This window comes from Dysidea avara, chromosome 6 (genome assembly GCF_963678975.1).
Source record: "Dysidea avara chromosome 6, odDysAvar1.4, whole genome shotgun sequence".
Taxonomy (NCBI): domain Eukaryota; kingdom Metazoa; phylum Porifera; class Demospongiae; order Dictyoceratida; family Dysideidae; genus Dysidea; species Dysidea avara.
This window is the reverse complement of record NC_089277.1, coordinates 31,297,481-31,319,715: the sequence shown is the minus strand read 5'-3', so window position 1 is coordinate 31,319,715 and position 22,235 is coordinate 31,297,481. Positions and strand designations below refer to the sequence as shown.

The 22,235-nt window shown below is 37.5% G+C and overlaps 1 protein-coding gene across 1 annotated transcript in view; it reads right to left on the bottom strand.

The window, feature by feature from the left end:
• Positions 1 to 22,235, bottom strand: part of LOC136259403 (uncharacterized) — a 45,689-nt gene that overhangs the window by 4,194 nt on the left and 19,260 nt on the right. The window contains exons 14-16 of the mRNA XM_066052893.1: positions 21,990 to 22,159; positions 21,110 to 21,271; positions 18,924 to 19,006 (exon numbers count right to left, since the gene is read on the bottom strand). The gene's annotated coding sequence lies outside the window, so the exon portion shown is untranslated. The remainder of the gene's footprint in view (positions 1 to 18,923; positions 19,007 to 21,109; positions 21,272 to 21,989; positions 22,160 to 22,235) is intronic.

Here is a 22,235-nt window from a genome sequence, read left to right as displayed (position 1 = left end):
CTCTCTGTATTATGAGTCTCCTTGTATCCAAAAACATGCATGTTGGGATTTCTTGACTGACCTTGTTGTAAAGACTCTCCAATCCTCAATGATCATACTTTTACCCTTAATGAGCATTAATGTACTGACGTAGTATTAGGTCGTATACAATTTATTCAGCATGCGTAATGACAAGTTGTCTAGATCAATAAGCTTTTAAAGTAATTTGCTTGCTACTAGAACAGCTAGTTCAAATGTGCTAAGATCTACAATACCAATCATGATATAATGGCAACTTCAGTCCAACTTCCTAGGAGATCTTCTTGGAGTGCACATCCCATCCTCCATATCCTGGATAAGTCTCTTACGTTTCATTCCTATGCCCCTGTGGAAAATGTAAAGCAGTTATAACCAAATATGTTTGTCAAATTCATGTAAAACAAGGAAACGTGTAGTAATCAAGCTTAAGCCACACACACACATGCATGCACACAAACTATCTTGAACTGCAAATACACATACGTTAACACATTTTTTTAGTTAAGTACTTACTTACACATGATACTTACATTGGCAAAATTTCATCTTGGACAAGGGTATGTTCATATTGTGGCAATGAAGTACCTACTTTAGATAGTTTCTTTACAAAACACATCTTTTCTTCCTTGTCACTAGGTACTAATGCCTTCTCAAACTCGTAGTGCTAGAAAATTATAGTCATCACAAACAGATTACAATACAGTTGATCCCTATATTATAAGGTAAATGATGATGATCTTGTTTACGTTTACCATATTGTAAACAAATGCATGTGACATGTTTACTATTGAAGCTACAGAAACGAAACAAAGATTTGTGAACTCTCCATGAGCAGGCGAATAAGATGGTATGTAGTTTTAATTGATTTGAGTCTTCCTTCTTATACATGCTTGTGCAAACAAGTCGGGTTTTTGCTGAGACAGTCACTAGTATATTTCAGGTGTAGTCTCTATACCACCCTTGTTTCAGTACTTCTTATTTCTTTGATCCATTAAAATTCCTTGTGTATACCTATTGCATGCATGCAAATGTACACATGTACGTGTATTCTTCTAACCGTAGCTGAGCCTTTGCTGCCACTAAGCTCAATGACTTTTCCTAACCCTTCATTCTCCAAGTAATAAAATGCCTTTACTGCACCATGCTTATTTCCCTTGTTTCTAAACTTCTTCATAGCTAATAGTGGCTTCAAGTGCAATTTTTTGCCAGGCAGCATCAAACAAAACAATGCGGTAGACTTTGTGCAGTCTGTATCTTGATTGGAAGATGATGACTGTTCTAGGCTATTGACTTCCTCCTCCTCCTCATTATCATCATCATCATCTATAATGTTAACAAGCACACATATAAACAATTAATTATGCCATAAAACCGCTGTGTTATAATAACACATGCATATATGTTGCAAAAGTAAACTATTTGCCAGCAATTTATAGCTGGTCTCGTATATAACAGGAAAGTTTAGATTGAACAACTATTTTGCTTAGCAAAACCCCTCAGTGATTCAATGAAGGCCTATATACAAAGGAATTCTCCACTTTTTCTTCACCAAATTTGCTCACTGTTTCATATGACATTTTTGGTAGTTGCTTTTCAAATAGTAAACAGCTGCAGGATGACAGTGGGCTCGTACGTCTGATCTACTTAATAAATTTTCCTTAAAGTTGTGTGTATAAATTTATGTGTGTTTGCATGCATGTCCATAACTGTGTGATCAAGTACACTGCTTCCATTGTACATGAAGGGTACTAGCAATAGCATAGGACTTCAATTTGTTAAAGCCCATACCAGAGAAAAAAACAAAATCCAGCCTAGGGGAATAGCATTTCAGCTCAAAACATGAATTACCCAAGACAGGTACTTTCTTAAACACAGTGTTGCTTTAGATATTGAGTGTTTCTTAATTTATTAGAGAAATTATTACAAATTCATTTCTATTAGAGTCAATTACACATTTCATTTAGCACATTTTCTGATATAGTCTACCATTTTGAATGATAGTTAGACATCAACAAAACAAAGATTTATGCACTTGAGTTACCCAAAAGCCCTGCTTGTGGCACTTGAACAAAACAAGGGTGCTACTATAGAGTGTGAGGGCTTTTATATTATGCAGAACTCTGTGTTTTGAAATCAGATCGTACTACCTTCACAGCTACTTGTTGTAGTATAAGAAATGTAATATTAATTGTAAGAACCAAGCAAGTCCATTACACCTCCCTCTGGTCAATACAACTTTTACTGTCTCTATTTGTTGCCAGTGTTACAGGTGCATAATTTACCTTTTTTTGTATTGCCATGGATCTATTGAGATGAAAAAAGAGATCTAAAGGATTTATATTCCTGTAAGTAGCAATGAAATTCAAGTATTTTATCTTGCTGTGGTGTAAGTTAATTTGAGCAAATTTTCTACCAGATGCACACTCTTTGATACTGAAGATCACAACATTATGCTTTCATAGATCATCGTCTGAAATGTCTTGAGAAAGATCGTTGTTTTGAGGTTGCAAAGCATTAGCAGCAGGATTTGTAGTTGGAGGATGTGCTGTAGAGTTTTGGGAAGGTAAACAAGACAAAACAGAATTTAATGAGTCTTTTAATTGCTTAATTTTGGCTGCTTGGTTAGCCAAAACACAGTAGACATAAAGAAATGGCTCAGATTCATCTGAGGTGTTGGAGATTTCGGCACAAATATGAGCTGATAGACCTGCACAACATCTGTGCATCCAGCCTTGACACCAAGATAGGTCTAGGACGTCTAGGACTGGAAGAGTATTTGCCAAGACGTACAGTGTGACGTATGGCACTTCCAGAAGTTCTTGAAGTGTCAATAGCAGAGCAATCATCTAACACCTTACAAAAATCATGCTTTACTCTTTTCTAGTTGGTCAGTATTGATCAATACCCAACTTATATACCTTCAAAGCATAACAAAAGTGAAGAAAGGTCCCATATTTGATAGCCAGTACCCCATCCTAATTTTACATAGTTAAACAGCAACAATATTTTAAAAGTGCAATTTTTAAAGTCACATTTTTGCACTTAACTACATATATTACCATACAATACAGGTGTACTGGGGTGGTGGAGATGGGAGGGGGGGCAAGGGGGGCTGTAGCTCTGTCAAAAGGATTATGGTATGGAAGGGTTTAGCCACCCTAAAATTATCCATGGCTGTCATTGAGAGCCTAGTTCAATAGCATCAACAATTCGAGATACTCTAATGGAGCAGTCACAGTATTCTTCAGAGGAGCAGTGTAGCAAGCTACGTGTGTAGTTGTAAATAAGGAGATATAGTTGGTGGGCAGCTCTTGTCAGTAGGTAGTTACCTTTTTTTGGTTTTCGACTTACAACTAGGCCATGGCAACACCAAGCTAGACCCCCAGCCCCTCCTAAACAAAGGTGTTTCCACCGTCCTGCAGGTGTATGATGTCTCACCTGCACATTGTACTTCATCACTTAATTGGCTCCTACCAGAGATGTATAAAGAGTGTTGAATAGATGTCTTGACAAAGTTGATTGCAGCTTGAATGTCTTCTTCATTGATCTTTATGTTATCATTTTCCTTAATGCCATCTTCCTCATTAGCTTTGTCGATTTCCTCATTATCATCATCAGTATTGCCATCACCATTAGCCTTCTCAATGTCTTCATTATTGTCGTCACCATTAACATCATTGTTACCATCATTGTCCCGGAAAATACCAAAAAGGATGTGAAAAATTACTGCCACTCTTAGCACCTGTCCACGACTTTTGCTGAGTATGCCTATACAATTAATGCATGGGACCTCATTTATATGCAAATGATGCACCTGCTATACACACTTATAATTTTAGAAAAGAACAAGGTACTGAGGTAGTGAATTAAACATTAACACATATCAACAGCACACATACTTTGATTTTGTATACATGTTCTGAGTTCAAAACAAGAGTTTGAAATTGAGTACCCATTTTTAAAACTTGTTTAATCATCTTCTAAGCACCAGTAGTTATTTAAAGCATTTGAACGTCAAATGAATAAGAGTGCTATTATTTCCATACAATACTGAATGGAAAATACTGCACTGCATATGGAAAACACAGCACTGTTGATCACATGTGTAACATTTTAAATCACCATAAGTAGCCAAAATGATGCTATCTGTTTGCTTTATGATCAAACGTGTACTATATAGACACTTACTGATTGCCTGATGGCCGAAAACTGACACAGTTATAGTCTACAAAATGAACGCTCTGAACAAAGACGACCAGAAAATGCTTTAAGCACTGCCACACTCATGCAACATAGGGAAAGTAACACTTTTGTGTGATCTTGAGCCGAATAATACAGCCTCTCGCCCACACCTTTTGTGAGATTCTACAGTATCAGTCTTGAGGTGATGTTGTCTGTAGCAAGCATGACTCCTCCGCCACGAGACTGTTGATCGTTTCTATAAATGACATAACCAGTTGGCAAGATTTTGTCGTTTAAAATGTAGTCCTTAAGCCAGGTTTCAGTAATAGCTATAATCTGGAAATCAGAACTATACACATAATGCTGAAAATTGTTCAGTTTATTAACTAGACTACGAGCATTCCAAAGACAGAAAGGTACTGTACCATGGTCTTGACAACAGTGACCACCCTGAGCTAGTCAGGTGGAATTCATGGTTTCAGTGCCTGTATGTGAACTTTGGTCTGGGGGAGAGGCACTAGCAGATCTGCTTTGACTGTTAAGTACTGGAGAAAATGACTCAATATTTACAGCATTAGAATCCTTTTGAACCCTACCATCAATAACACTAGTAAATATCTTTCCATTTAGAAAAAAATGTTACTCCCTCTGATTCTAATTGATTCCAGTCGCAACCATTCTGTATAAGTTGCCACCTTTCTTTCAGGAGCAGAGATTAAATTTGTCTGACTTGAAGTGGTAAGTCAGGTTCCTTCACGGCATTGCTTTTTATTGCCATACAGTAATTGTTTGCTCTTGATGATACATACAGTGTACTACACAATTAGAGTTACAATGTAAATTAGAACCTGAAAGCATTTCATCTAATCCAGCTATCTTTTTCAGCATCATTTGTACTTCATCATAGTATGCTGCAAACTTATCTGTAGACTGCAGTTCAAAGATGCAGTCTGGCAGCTCCTTTTGCGATTCACTGGGTTTCCTCCACAACTTTGCCAGATTGATCACTGTTATAAATATAGATTATTATACTGTACTGTATACCTATGTACATACCAAGGGATTCACAAAAGTCTTTATCTATTGTTGTCAAGTCTTCAAACTTCTGATATAGTGGCTTTGGAAAAAACCATAGGAATCGGTGACTGAACCCCTTCTCAATGCTGCTGGGCATTTCAATGACGTTTCGAGCCACGTATGGCTGTGTGAACCCTCCCACAGTTAAATAGGTCGATGGCATAGAGAAATTAGCTTCACCACTGACTGTAAAATACAAGCAAGTGCAAATACACCTGTTACACAATCCTGGTTAGTTAAACACATCAGAATATTGATAATGTAAAAATAAACCATGCAACCATTACTATAACACCACCAAAAAAGTCTTTAAAAGGGACAAGACAACAATAAATGTTACAGCGTGTAAAATTTGAGCACACATGTGCCCACATTCATAACATGTTCTAGCACATATACCACTATGAATTTACTCTATGCCAAAGTAATAATGACAACCCATTGCATCATTCATAAGGGAGGTTAAAAATTTCCGCTGTTCATTTCTTTCACACAGTTTGACAGTGGCTCATACGTATGTATAATTTAGTCAGTGTTTTTGCATGTATTCAACTGAAAAGTGTAAGTGTTAAATATTTATGCTGGTGCATGGCTATAAAAAAAGCTCACTTGTATCTCTTCTCCAATGTTGACCATTGTATAGTTGTAAAAATACTGACATCTCGTGGGTATCTTGTAAGCCCTTGCAACGATACAGATTAATTTGTGACAAAAATGCAGAGAGCTCATCATATAAGCCAAACAATCTGCATGAATTATCAGACATTAATGCCCCCATTTTCTCGAAAGATCCATCATCAAACATCCAAGAGGGATCGTTATCTTCAATTTCACATTGGGCTCTAATCTTCTTTAGTAGGTCAATAAGGTGTCGGAAGAGGGTGGACTTTCCATTTCTAGTGGACATTGATATTGTTAGCCACATGATCACTGGCTCTGTCCAATCTTTGCCATTTACCTTTATTACCGATGGTGATAGAAGAAAGCCACAAAGGTGCATGTATCCGCATAGTACAGCAAGGGGTGGCACATTTAAAGCTGAACCAACTTGTTCACATCCCTAAATATTATAACAAAAAACAACAATTTGTATGTTCATTGTGAAACATTTGAATGGAGTTAAGTGTAATGGATAACATACACCAAGAATGCATCTGTAAATTAATCTACTATATTACTGGTTGATGTATCTGTTGACATGGTAATTAAAACTGAACCAAATTACAACACAACGCTTTTAAAAAATCCGGCCAAACACTACAGCTCTATTTTATACATAGGTGCATGCATATTAGATGCTTACTGTTTGTAAACGTGCTGGATATGATGACCAATCTACATCAGTGTTCCAACACAGCTTTAGCCTCCTCCTAGTACATTTTCTATCATTCACAGTACAGTTGCTTGGACTGAATGCCATGGCTAAGTAAAAGCTACTGCTGAAACAGACTAGCCTCTCTGCAGTTGAACCCTTTTATACACAAAGATTACATAAGCAATAATAAGTGAAGCCAAACAAATAGGATTGCATCAGATTGCATCATGTAATAGATTTGTGACACCCTGTGACCTCCAACAGGGAGGAAAAATTTTAAGAATTGAGTAAGAAATCAAAACATCAGTAGTGTAAATAAACACATTTTAAATTCTTAACTCAGGTCTTTGTTGTAGTGCTCTGTTGTTGCTTATTCAAGATGCTTCAGGAAGCTTGTGATTTTACTACAGAACATTCTGTGCTAAGAAGACTGTCATTTGCAGCAGCTTCATTACCAGAAGATACTCCAGGATATTGGGAATTTGTTTCAAGCTTTGGTTTTCGACATTCTACTGACAAAATAAATATTGAGAAAGTTAGGCTTTATTTGGAAAATACAAAATGTCTGGATGCAAACTCATTTTGTGATGATTACAGTCTGAGGAAAGAGCTAATAACACATGAAGGATTTCAGGGTCATTCAATTGGCATTGTTCTCATATCATGTAACAATGCTTGTAAGATCTGCAGTGGCAAACTTTTGGTTAAGAAGAATAGACCAAGCTTTCCTGTTGTGTACGATGATGATTTAGGAACTGTTAGCAGTACCCATTTTCGAAAGTTTTGTCATAATTCTGCAAAGGGGTGCACATTTACTCAACATTATGGATACTACACTCTTGGGAATGACTCTGAAATGTTGTACGATAATAATTGCCTTGATCTTCCTTATTTTCTTTCAACAGGGATGACTGCCATATCAACCAAAATTTTGACTAGCTTGTCAGCAGAGATCCTACTAGGCCAAATGTCATATCGACAAAAGGCAGAGGTTTACAACTATATCCATGGATATGATGCGGCCTTTGCAAAGTCTACTTTTTCTGCTGTAAACGAAAAGTACGTAAGTGTCCTGCATGTTCACAGGCATGCACATGGTAAATTTATTCTGCATCTTAAACCTTAATTATGTGTACATCTGTTATAACTGCATGTGATGGTATCTATGTATGGATACATCTTATCTTATGTGCATAGCGTATAGGGGACTTAAGTTAATAACCTGATTGTCCATTAGGTAGTGATCTTATTTTTTATAGATGCATGAATGAAAATAAGTCCACTGAAGCTAGTAACAGAGCAGTGCTAGACAGGAGAAGATTGGAAGAGGCACACTTGAAGTTTTGCCTACTTGATGTCTTCAAACGTTATCCAGATTATTTCCCGACATGGTGCATCCACACCAATTTTCAAGAATGCCTGCACCATTATACACCGATTTATTATGATGCTTTTATTCGATTATATGCTGGTTAGTAATACCAATAGCAGGCAATGCAGGAATATTAACTTCTTCTTTGGTGTGTACCTGACCGTAGATTGTAAGATGTCAAAATTGGGAGAATTGGTTGGAGCACTGAAGCCATAACATATGACCTTTTATCTGTCACATGAGATCATGTGACTCTCCAGGGATTAGGCATGGTAAATGTGTACCCCAAAATCTTTGATTGGGCTTTCATATTTGGAGGTGTACTAACTTACCCCACACCAGGTGCTCTATACTAAGCTGATTTATACATAATTATCCTACAATGCGACCCATGTCAGTAGTGACATTAACTAGCTGTATTTTGGTAATATGACTGAGTAAGTGGGAAAAAGAAAAAGGGGTCTCAGCTATTGTTCAGCTACCATACATTAATTACCACCCAAACCTGTTGTTAGTAGATAACCCGAATACCATACATAGTGTGCAACCTAACCCTATTCATAGTTGTTTACTGACACCTTCTAATGCATACTATGTTTTACCTCAGTCCCATGATGCAATGTTGCCATGGACAGCACTGTTTAACCTTTGCATTAAATATGTAGGTCACATGTGCAATTATCCAGGATGCCAAAGTGTCATTGTTGTTGATGGTAACATGAAAAATCGAAGAGACATCTGTGCAGCAACAGAAGCAGGCTATGTAGAATATAGTGGTTTACCTGGAAAAATTAAATCTGGTTGCCAATTAACACCAATGCAAACATCCAAGTACTGTTACCAGCATGCTGAACGGGTTTGCAAACCAACACCAGCATCTCTACAAGAAGATGAAGAGCAGGGAAGAGCTTCCAGTAACAGAAAGATGTTATCAGAAGAAGGGATAGTAAAAATGATTTTGTCGAAGAAGCAAACAAGGAGTGGAGTTTATTATCAGGTATTTAATTTGCCAGCTTAATTGATAAAGCACACCATATTATTAAATCTTGTACAAGAAAGTTTGGCAAATGATCAATAATCGGTCAAATTTTCTATTGAATACCATTTTTAAAGATATAAATATTTGTGTACATATAGGTGGCATGGCTTGGATCAGAAAACAAGATTACATGGGAGCCATCTACTTCACTAACACAAGCACTCATCGATGATTTTGAGAATGGCGTGGTTTGCAAGGAAGCTATTGCAACTGACACTAGATTTGGATCTACAAATCATATCTTGACTGTGACATCAAGTGTAGAAGAGCCAAGTGTAGAAGAACCTTCAGCAAAGCGAGCAAACATAGCTGCTATAGATCTCACTGCAGGGTAAACAACTATGATGTCAAGTTACAAATAATATATCCAACACAAAAAAATTGTGTTCAAAGTACATACATATACTCTTTGTTTTATTTACAGTACTGCACAAAGGTGCAAGTACATTATAAGCTAGATCAGCCAATCAAAGTAATCTTTATCTTCATCTTATTTTTGTCATATCATTAGTGTTCCTTCAGCAAATTTGCAATAGTGTAACTAGTGTGAAGTACAGTGTATGTAAATTTTCTGGGCATTTATTGCTTGTTCATAAATAGCAGGTAGTAGAAAATATATAATGATAATCATTGACAGCAATGTCCAAAATTTCAGTGAATGAACAGTGATTCAACAATGTTTAATAACTTTCCTTCTTCGTGCAAAAATTTTGATCCATCATGAATAGCCATTTTCTGTTGTTTCAATAAATTTACTAAACCTACCTGATGATAATTCCACCATATGTGCATCCGATCTAAAGTGATGCTAATTGGCTTACAAAGGTTACAAAACGATTTTTATGTATTAATTTTGATGTTGACTGTTTGGTAGCCTGCAGCCCACTATTACGGGCTGTGAAATATGCAAAAGTGTCTTTTAGTAATTATGTTACTGTTCAGGTATGCTACTATACAGCATGAGGCTCGACAGCACTTACTCCTTACCATTATACTGCTACTATGTGACAGCGATTATAGTTACTCAGTGATCGTCTTGCCAGTTGATGAAGATGTCCTTAGAGCAAGTTCAACAAGTGAACTATGTAGTCTCGTGTGACCTCTATTACAGCACAGAGATTTAGGCTTTCAGAACAGGGGCTTACAGTTTCTAATTATTAAGCCCCTGCTTTGAAATAGACATCTGGTCACATGAGACTATCTAAATAGCTCACTCACTACTAGACATCTTCGGCAAGATGATTGCTGATTAATTATCACTGTCACGTACCAGCAGTATACAGTAAGATTGAGCCTCATACTGTATAGCAGCATACTGTACACTAGCATAGTTACTAATAAACAGTTTTTCTATATTTCACTGCCCGTATTCAGTGTTTTAATAGTGCAATGCAGGCTACCAAACAGCCATTAGCTGGTGAGATGCAATAAATCCTAAAAGTCCTTCAATGTGTGTAAAGAAGTAATGTACAGCCATATGAAGAATTTGCATCACTTTTCTACTATATCTGAACAATATGTTTAACCATCTAGTTGACATTATTGGCCATGTAGTCTTAATTGTTTTTTATATCATGAATAAGAACTACTCAAGCTAAAATAACTTTTACTATTGGGGCTCTTACTCACAACATAAAGACTTAAGTACTTCAAATCTTTTTTTTTTGGTATTATAAATATATTATATATGCATGTTAGGGTTGTGCAACAGTGGTAGAGTTTGTTTCTTGTGACAACCATTTAGTCTTGATAATTGATATTATATCAATAATGATATGACATCATAGAACTGTTTTGTAAACATATTTGTTGACATTAAGTCAAGTAGTGGTTGTTCAAGTCAGAAATTTTATTACGTACTTTCCCAATTAGTTTGATACTTTTCCACAAATTTTCCATCTGACTGTAGTTGAATTACAAAGATTTACTATCATCTTGATAAACACATTATTTATGATAGGCAATTTAGGTATCCGGAGAGAGTACTTACATAGTGATGCTGTATTCCCTTAACAATAGCCATTATTGAAAAATTACAGTTTAACTTTTTTCATGTAGAATATTTGAAGATGACAAAATAGAATTGTGCTGCAACACTGAAAAAGATAAGCAGAAAAGCCACTATCGTACAGCAGGTATGTGAGTTCTATTAGTACACACAATATGCCGCATTGCTGTACATATTATATACAATACAATGCATTTCTGATCAATCATGACTCCAATGGCAATGAACAGACAATGAAACCAACTACATTTATACTGACTTCAGTTTAGAATAAATATGCAGCATTATAAGCTCCATTTTTAAAGCAGTGCTGGCAGCACCATTATAAATACATCATAGTAAGGACATAAGGCTTCACGTAGGGATGTAAGGAGAAATTCTGAATTCAAAATACATTGATAATTTAAAATATGCAACACATACCTCTGCCTACTTTATTCGGGAAATGGAAACCAGAAATGGAAATGGTCAAATTGTCATATAAATGCACCCTAGAGTAAAACCCTTGTTTAGTGGCCACCTCTTAAAGACCACCTTCTTATAAAGACCACCTCTGTACAAAAGACCACATTGTAATTGGATATCAAAGATGGCTAAGGACCACTTTGTGGTCACCTTTGATAAAAACTACCTCTTTTACATGGTAATATTTGGTAAGCTTCAAACATGTAATTCATGACTCATATCAATGTCATCTCTTTGTCCACACTTTACTCAAGCCATATACCATCATTGTTTAGTTTGTACCAGCATAGATAATACTATATTACCAGAATGTGTCATACAAAAAATATATTTTATACAAGTGAAATGTAGCTAGTACACTACAACCTACCGCATCAATGAAAAAATTAATGAGTTCTCATAGGAAATGATGACCTTAAGAGCCTAGTCTTTTTAGTTGTTTAGATAAAGGGTCATGACCTATGTAGGATGTTTGTAACCTAGCTATTATTGCAATGTGAAGAGGTGGTCTTTGTAAAGAGGTGGTCTTTATGAAAGGTGAACATGAAGTGGTCAGTATGCCTTAGCCATCTTTGATATCTAATTACAATATGGTCTTTGTACAGAGGTGGTCTTTATAAAAGGTGGTCTTTATAAAAAGGTGGTCTTTAAGAGGTGGCCACTAAACAAGGGTTTTACTCTAGGGTGAATTTATATGATGATTTGGCCATTCCATTCTCCGTTTCCGGTTTCCATTTCCACTGTCTCCAATTTCCCACTTTATTCTGTGTGAATGTCAAGAGAATCAATGGTACATGTAGAATCAGTTTTAATGCCATCAGTATGAATTACGCAAACTTCTTGATTTTTTTTTGGAATAAACTGAAACACATGGATGATGTACAAAATGGAACCATTGTCTTGTTAAAGAATGTACACCCAGTCACCCACTTAGCACCTCAATGCTGTGTGCAAAATTTGTGACCACGCCTATAACAAAAGGCATGTGGGCACAAACTATATACACCCAAGCACAACAAGTCATATCTCAGTACTCGAGTAGAGTAACTTGTACTATATTGCCAATTAAGTATAGCTAATAGGTACTAAAAATTTCATGGCCATAGCTTGATGGTATCAAAAGTTACAAGTCATGAAAGCTTGATAATTAGGCATTTATATGTGCCCACATTCCCTATCATTTGCAAGCCCAGTCACATATGGTGTACACGTTTCACTGATATTGCGTAGCACCTTTATTAAAGACCACTTAATTACACGAATCTAATTGTCCCAGCAATCCCCGACCACTTGATTGTTGAAATTCATGTGATGTTCCAAACAGACCAACAATCTAGTTTATATTTTCAAGTAGTTGTCTAAATGTTTCTGCCCTCCTGAGAGAGTACTGCAGAGATAGAATTTAATTTAGTATGTACTGTTAACACTGACAGGTACAGATTCTTCACATAAATTTTTTTCTGCATTCAGTATAGTTTTCAGTTACATGTTTCTGAATCCCTGCTTCACAGGCTTACTGTTAGCCTCCTTGCAGGTCCCTAGAGGGATAGTTGTCTAATAAATTAATTAATTAATTAATTAACAAGTAGAAGGAAAAATTAGGAATTTTAAGCCAGATTAGGGATCAAAGAACAAAAAAGGAGGGAAACAAGGGAACAGCTATGCCGGTTGTGAAACAAGGGAGGTTGCCTATACCTGCAGATATACTAGTGGACATGTAATCCCTATTCTTCAGTCTAATACATGGCTGAATTAGAGATTACATGTCCACTAGTATATCTGCGTGTATAAGCAACCTCCCTTGTTTCACAACCACCGTAGCTGTTTCCTGCTTTTTTTGTTCTTTGATCCTTAAAATTCCTAATTTTTCCTTTTACTTGGTTGTTTACTTTTTTAATAACACAATTAATTATGACTACTGAATCCACATGTATCACATTAAAAGAAAGAATGGCGCCAGGCACTCAATAAAATAAAATTTTGCGTCTGAACGTGCACCCCAATAATCAATTACGCACTGAAAAGTGAGGTGGCCATTACGCTTCGTTTGTAGCTATGCGCTGCTTGTTACACAGCGTTACAAATGCAGAACAGTACAAGAAACATCTCTGCAATGAATTCAGTTGCTACAGAAAATGTGGGCAAAAAGCATGACAGAGGGAACCCATACTGTATGATAAAAAGGTTTTCTTTTCTTAGCTAGGACATTCCTATTCCAACAGTGACCCTTAAGGCCACAGGTGACCAGTATAGAGGCTTCCACACATCTTTGAAAATCAACATACCCAGAAAGCTTGTAGTGTAGTAACAGTTACCAGGATGGTGATATGATTTATAATCATTCTGTGGTTAAGTGTTTAAATATAGATGTGGATGTCCCATATTAAAATCTTGGAAAACATTGTAATGATATCTAAATTTGATGCATAAGTTACTGTATGTTAGAGTTAAAGCACCGCCACATGTGTGTACAGAAAATACAGTACGAGGGGATGTGTCGAGAGGCTAATACAGCATGAGGCAAAGGAAAGTGCTGTATTTTCCTTGAGACACCCCCGAGTACTGTATTTTTCATACACACAAGCAAGGCGGTGCTTTAAGTGTTACATTGTAGCTACTTCCTGATCGTCTGGCTCGGAGCGATTTTCTCTAGTACTCAAACCGCTGCGATTTTCAGTGATAAGGATATCAGTATATGTTTAACTAGTCGTAGAATGAAATAATAGGATTAGTTTGGCTAGTTTTAGCGATTTATAGTGTCACGCATGTGATCAATCGTGCTGCCTTAGTGGAGTCGTGTTTAAAAAGCTTCGTGATCAGACGATCAGTAAGTGTTTATACAATCTATTCCTAGCCATAGAATGAATTCATAGGATTAGTTTGGCTGGTTTTAGCGATTTACAGTGTGTTGTTTACGTAACATTCCACAAATAAATTCTCTGCATAACTGTACTGTATTTTCATAATTAGCTGCATAACTGTACTGTATGACTCATGCAGTACAGTTATGCAGCTGATTAGTACTGTATGGAGAATACAATACGTGGCATAGCTTTGATCCTCCCACGCAAAGTACAATATACCATAATAGGTCATGTGTTTTGTGACGTTGTTTACCTGTACTTTCTTTATAAGTAATATTGTGATAATTCGTATGCATAATACTGAACATTGCATTTAATTAGTACTACAGTTACCAACAAAACTAATAACTATTATTTTATTCAATTACAGGGATTCTAGTTGGAATGAAGCCATGTGGAATGATAGTCTTGTTTTCAGAATTATTTTCAGCTGAGTCAAAGTCTCAGGTGTATGCAAATTTGCATGAGTTTTTGAGGACTAATCCCACTGCTACAAGTAAACTAGGTTCGTACACTGCATTTTATAATATAAGATTGATGTATGAAGTGCACATAATGCACAAAAATATATTAAATGTATAAGCCCTTTATGCTGCAATTACTGAATGTGCAATGGGAAACCTTACCTGAACAAATTTTCATGTTTAAAGGTACATATTACACAAAATTAACTTTAACGATCTTCAGGTTTATCCAGGCTTGCAAAAACACAAATTCATTTCACGTAAACATTTGTAGACGTTCGGCAAGCTACATTACATACGTATTATACACTCAACATCATATTAACAATTTATTAATTAGCATTTGACTTTGTCAATACACATTTTGTAACAACTCATAAAGCATTGTAACATGAAAAGAAATTAAGTACATTTAATTTATGATTGCAACCAATGTTTTCTACTAGAGTTCATCTGTTACGATGATGGATGTCATCTTCGAAAATATGCTCAAAACAAATCAAGAAAAGATGTAACTCCAATAGCACAGCCGCTTGCGAAGATTGAGATTGTGGTAGACAAATTGCATTTCACTGGACACAAAGATAAGTGGTGTACAGACAATTGCAACCCCAACAAATTTGAAGCACTTAACAAAGTATTATACACTACACCTATTGGTGGATATTTTAACACTCAATATTTTTATACATGCAGGTTGATACTGAAGTGTGTGAGCAGGTCTTCTCATGGTTATCCCGCTACTGCCATATAACCAGGCACATGGCACGGAGCACTTTCTTTTTCTTTTTGCTATATATGTGTGATTTGCACAACCGAAGAGAACAGACGAAGCTTAAAAATAGCAACTACTTATAAAATGTTTTAAGGACATAATGTAGTTAAATAAGTTCTACTGTTGCTGAAATAAAGTTTGATGAGAAAGACTGGCTTAGGATTTCCTTTAGTATCCTAGGTCTTGTAGGGACAACTTGGACCTGGGATACTAGAGGTGAATATACAGGGACTGTCTTGGGATGTCCTTTAGTGTCCCAGGTCTTGCAGGGACTACTTGGACCTAGGACACTAGAGGTGAATATGCATGGACTGTCTTGGGATGTCCTTTAGTGTCCCAGGTCTTGCAGGGACTACTTGGACCTGGGACACTAGAGGTGAATATTCAGGGACTGTCTTGGGATATCCTTTAGTGTCCCAGGTCTTGCAGGGACTACTTGGACCTAGGACACTAGAGGTGAATATGCATGGACTGTCTTGGGATGTCCTTTAGTGTCCCAGGTCTTGCAGGGACTACTTGGACCTGGGACACTAGAGGTGAATATTCAGGGACTGTCTTGGGATGTCCTTTAGTGTCCCAGGTCTTGCAGGGACTACTTGGACCTAGGACACTAGAGGTGAATATGCATGGACTGTCTTGGGATGTCCTTTAGTGTCCCAGGTCTTGCAGGGACTACTTAGACCTGGGACACTAGAGGTGAATATTCAGAGACTGTCTTGGGATGTCCTTTAGTGTCCCAGGTCTTTCAAGGACTACTTGGACCTGGGACACTAGAGGTAAATATTCAGGGACTGTCTTGGGATGTCCTTTAGTGTCCCAGGTCTTGCAGGGACTACTTGGACCTAGGACACTAGAGGTGAATATGCATGGACTGTCTTGGGATGTCCTTTAGTGTCCCAGGTCTTGCAGGGACTACTTAGACCTGGGACACTAGAGGTGAATATTCAGAGACTGTCTTGGGATGTCCTTTAGTGTCCCAGGTCTTTCAAGGACTACTTGGACCTGGGACACTAGAGGTGAATATTCAGGGACTGTCTTGGGATGTCCTTTAGTGTCCTAGGTCTTTCAAGGACTACTTGGACCTGGGACACTAGAGGTGAATATTCAGGGACTGTCTTGGGATGTCCTTTAGTGTCCCAGGTCTTGCAGGGACTACTTGGACCTGGGACACTAGAGGTGAATGTGCAAGGACTTCCTTGGGATGTCCTTTAGTATCCCAGGTCTTTCAAGGACTACTTGGACCTGGGACACTAGAGGTGAATATGCATGGACTGTCTTGGGATGTCCTTTAGTGTCCCAGGTCTTGCAGGGACTACTTGGACCTGGGACACTAGAGGTGAATATGCATGGACTGTCTTGCAAAGTCCTTTAGTGTCCCAGGTCTTGCAGAGACTAATTAGACCTAGGACACTAGAGGTGAATATTCAGGGACTGTCTTGGGATGTCCTTTAGTGTCCCAGGTCTTTCAAGGACTACTTGGACCTGGGACACTAGAGGTGAATATGCATGGACTGTCTTGGGATGTCCTTTAGTGTCCCAGGTCTTGCAGGGACTACTTAGACCTAGGACACTAGAGGTGAATATTCAGGGACTGTCTTGGGATGTCCTTTAGTATCCCAGGTCTTTCAAGGACTACTTGGACCTGGGACACTAGAGGTGAATATTCAGGGACTGTCTTGGGATGTCCTTTAGTGTCCCAGGTCTTTCAAGGACTACTTGGACCTGGGACACTAGAGGTGAATATTCAGGGACTGTCTTGGGATGTCCTTTAGTGTCCCAGGTCTTGCAGGGACTACTTAGACCTGGGACACTAGAGGTGAATATTCAGGGACTGTCTTGGGACGTCCTTTAGTGTCCCAGGTCTTGCAGGGACTACTTGGACCTGGGACACTAGAGGTGAATATGCATGGACTGTCTTGGGATGTTCTTTAGTGTCCCAGGTCTTGCAGGGACTACTTGGACCTAGGACGCTAGAGGTGAATATGCATGGACTGTCTTGGGATGTCCTTTAGTGTCCCAGGTCTTGCAGGGACTACTTGGACCTGGGACACTAGAGGTGAATATGCATGGACTGTCTTGGGATGTCCTTTAGTGTCCCAGGTCTTGCAGGGACTACTTGGACTAGGGTGAACACAGGTTTATAGGACAGAACAGGTTTGTCTTGGGACATCCTGTAAAAATAAAGGACAGATTAAGACAATGGGAATTGTCCGGGAAATCCTAGACATTTATGCACTACTAGGTTGTAATATTACTCAGTTTTCCCTTCCATGTATTTGTTTGTCTACTCTACCTTTATACCCAATCATTGTAATAGTACATAAAATTTAAACAAATTCTGTACAAAGCGCAAAGTGCACAACTTACCACCTCAACCTGACATTTAGTGAAAATAGCTCCACCCTATGCTAGCTGAATTATGTTTACTTGGTCACCCAGGGTAAAGCCATAGGCACTTTTGAAAATTAAATTCTTCCAGGGATATAAAAATACGAGATACGACAGTAGCAACATTTGCACAAGTACACTGTATTCCTTTGGAATGCCACTTTTCAATTGTAAGCAACAATCTTCTTTTGGGCATGTAGTAGTTTATACTGTAGTGCTTTCTAGATTCGACAATGAGTGAGTGAATTGAGTCAGTCTAGTAGAAATATCCATAATTTTGCAGATTTTTGCAACTCTCACTGGGATTGTTTCAACCCATTTCATGCATTTATAGACTGGAACAATACAGTGTACATCTGTATATGGTGATAAGTTTGTTATTTGTTTGTTTGGTGGGAACAAATGTAATATAGAGTAAGCCGGTATTAAAGTTTATAATTTAAAGTCTGTCAGTGGGTTTGGTTCCACGTAGCTACTGTGAGTTTACAGACAGCAGTTGGGTGTGGCTTCATGCATACCTAGTATTACAATTTCCCAATCTATTAAAGTGGGTGTGGCTCACAAAAGTACTTACCCTGCTGCAAGACTAGACTATATACAACTTGTACAATAATCATCTAGTGGGCGTGGCTCCACATAAGCTTGCAGACAGCAACAGACACAGTTTTGTGCTACAGACTGCACTTACTAATAAATGGGTGTAGCTGAGCATATGTTTGTAACGCGATAAGTTGGCATGGCTCACGAAAGAGCTACGTGATTAATGTTTATAAGTTTCCACATCATCATATGAACGATTTTGTCTCGCGTGATCCATCCAGGTCAGACCCGGATAATTTGTAAACCGGGTCGGACCCGGATGACCTGGAGAAAATGTGACCTGGTCGACCCGACCCGGTTTCAACGCTGGTACATACACACACAATACACACATGTACACAATATACAGTACATACCTGTTCATTACAGTGATGTAATAACTATCTGGTGTTTCTTCTCTAGTAACTTGTCCTCCATCATCTTCAACCTCTTCTGTACACTATAACAACATAGACTGATCACATTAAAACTGTATGTTTGTGATTTGTGTCATGCCAATACATAACAAGCATAGTGCATTGTATGTAGACATATTGGGGCCACTTAGCCAGGAACTTCAAAGGATGGTTCCATGCACTCTCTCTTAGTACATAGGTGAACTTTCAGCAAGGGTCTGGTGATGTAGTCACCTAATGCTGACAACACGTACACATCATCACTTCTAATTAGCCTCAAATTGAAGGTACACACTAATGTCTCCCATGTATATGTGCACTTCATCCACAATGATGTCACAAGCACAAATAGCCATGTTATTTTGGCGACTAATTTACAGTTTCCTAAGCAAAAATTGAGCCAGTGTTGTACCTATTCCCACTTTTTAGGTTAAACTGATATCCATTATTATTTTACCCTAAGCTAACTGAACCAGATTGTAGGTCTCTAAGTTATATCTAGTTGTACGTAACTAGTGCATATCAATTTTATGCTTCAAAGTTTTGAATGCAACATTCAAAGATTTGATGAATATTTTATGGTGCTATAGCTACATATTATGTAGGTGGCATAATTTTAAGTGTATTGTAGCTTAATGCAGTTTTTGTTTTGGCTCCCTTTGACAAACGAAATTTCTCACCATTATTTGTCTGTTTAACAAGATATAGCTGCTGGAGAAAGCACAAAACAAGATGTAGTTGCTGCTAAAAGACCTTACAGTAGTACACAACTCAATATTCTTCCTCTACAGCTTGTCCCAACTGCACTTCACGATTAGTGGTGGGCGTGACCACTCGTGTTGCGAGCTAATTATCTTGTTAGACACCTAGTACAATCACCTTCCATTAATACTTTCTAGTGTCTCAAGCGTAACTGCCCACAGCGAAAATTATTCATGGCATGATGAGCAGTTGGATTCTTACGGTCCTCTGCTCGCTGCAGTACATTTGTTTATGCACTAGTTGTAACACACCCATGAGGTTTGTATCTGATTTGTAAACCGCTTGCAATCAACTCTCGAGCAAGTGCTACATTGCATTTGAGCGGTACCGTAAGTGTCAGTATTCTATAGGAGAAGATTACAACAGACCTAGAGCTAGTGCAGCCATGTTTTCTACAGTGCCATAAGGAATAATGAAGTGAAAAACATTCTGTGGCCTTCAATCTACAGAGAATACATTTTACTAAGGAGAAACAAAACAAAAGTGATTACCAGGGAATATGTTGATGTTGCATATTAATGTCCACCTCATGTGTGACCAAATTTTAGAAAACTATTGATATACACACATCAAAATTCATTTAATTGGTTCTTTGTTGTCTACAGGGACAGAGGAATGGACTGGCTAAGTTTCAGTTTCATGAGATAAGCGGTATGGGAAAAACAGCGGACGAGCGAATAAATCAATATGTACAGAAGATGTCCAGAAAATAATCTGCAGACGCTTACATAAGCCATCATAACTTACTGATACAACGGCGTACGGAGTTGAATCTGCTCATTGTATTCATCATGAATTTGTGAATCCACTAAGGTATAGTTTTTGCCAAAGGTATTTTTCTGTAATCAGGAAGAAAGGTGAATTCATTGAAGAAAGATCGTCATAAAGTCTTTCGTCATCACAATGTAAAAAAAAAAAACATCTGTAACTCAGAAATCCATCTGTGTATGAAGATGAAACAAGGATTTTTGAACTCCCTATAGGGGAACACAATGATGCCCAGGATTTATACACTGGAGTGTCACTTCACCGATCAGCAAGGTGATAAAGTTATGTAATATTTTTTCTGAATCTTTTTTAAATGTGTTTTATTACAAAAGTACTATTGTCTGTAATTGATGGTTTTCTAATATTAGGTCACATATACAGTGTATGGAGGTATGTAGCTGTTGTGGTTTAATGGGTGGGAAGAAATGACTTGATATCTAAACACTGGGCCAAATATCAAATACCCACTTCATATTGTAGGCTACCAGTATGGCTGGCTGCCTGCCTAGACATGACACTATTACATGTCACATAAATAGTTCATGTAAAACAGTTCTCATGTTTAACACGAACTCATCTCATGTTTTAATAGTTTGTGTTGTTCAGTACCTGCTCACTTTTAACATGGTCTCTCCTGTTCTCTTCATTGATGTTTCTTCATCTAACTGTCTGAGCTTAAAGCTACGTCTTTGTAAGTTAATTCTTCATCCAATTACTTGGCCTCAAGTTGTCCCTCAGGACCAGCTTATCAGATCCTTCTATACCTCTTGATGTTGTCTCTGGAAATATACAAATTACACATGTAATGTACATGTGTAAATCACACACTTTGGTGCATACTGTAAACATTATTTGGTGTATTGTAATAGTAAACATTATTTGGTGTATTGTAATAGTAAACATTATTTGGTGTATTGTAATATACAGTGGAATTGGCCACCTGTATCAAAGCCCAACTTGTAAAGAAACAGAGATATAGTAATCACTCTTTGTAATAATTATATAGCAAATATTAACAAACACACACAATCCACTTAGTGCCAACACGACTGTTGCTAATACAACAATGTGGCCACATTGTATCATAAATTATGGTAGCACCATAAATAGAAAGCATAACTGCTCATGTAATAACATGCACTTAGAAGACTTATACAATCACTGAGCTCAGATAAATGGTGGTAATGCAGCATAGATATATGACTCTCAATAGGGACTGGAAATAGCATCACATGCTAGAAATAGCCGTCTTTTAATTTGTAAGTTTAGTGGCATTGATAGAGGTTTGCAGGTTTAGTGAAAGAGAGACTAGAACCTTTGAGCAAAGTGTGCCACAACCTTACTAGCCTTGAGCATTACATAAAAGCTTGAAACACAAACAGTTTCACTAGACAACAACTGTACGTAGTTACAAAAACAGAAGCACAATAGTATAAGAACACTGAGCAAAGTTGTAACTAAGGAACAGCACTTAGACTAGGGGTGTGACTTACGTACCTAACCAATACTGCCTGGTGCTACCAGGATGATATTGTGAAGCTGGTGACTTGTTTTGACTGTTTACGCTGTCCAGCTTGTTGACGAAGACAATAGAACTTAATTTCAGCAGCTGTCCTCTCTACTTTAAGTGAATGTATCTTGTCTTGTTATAGTAATGTCTTCAACACCTTGATCATTGTTACAGTATTAATATCATTAAGTTACATACTTCCAAAACACATGTACAAACTTTCACACAGTTGA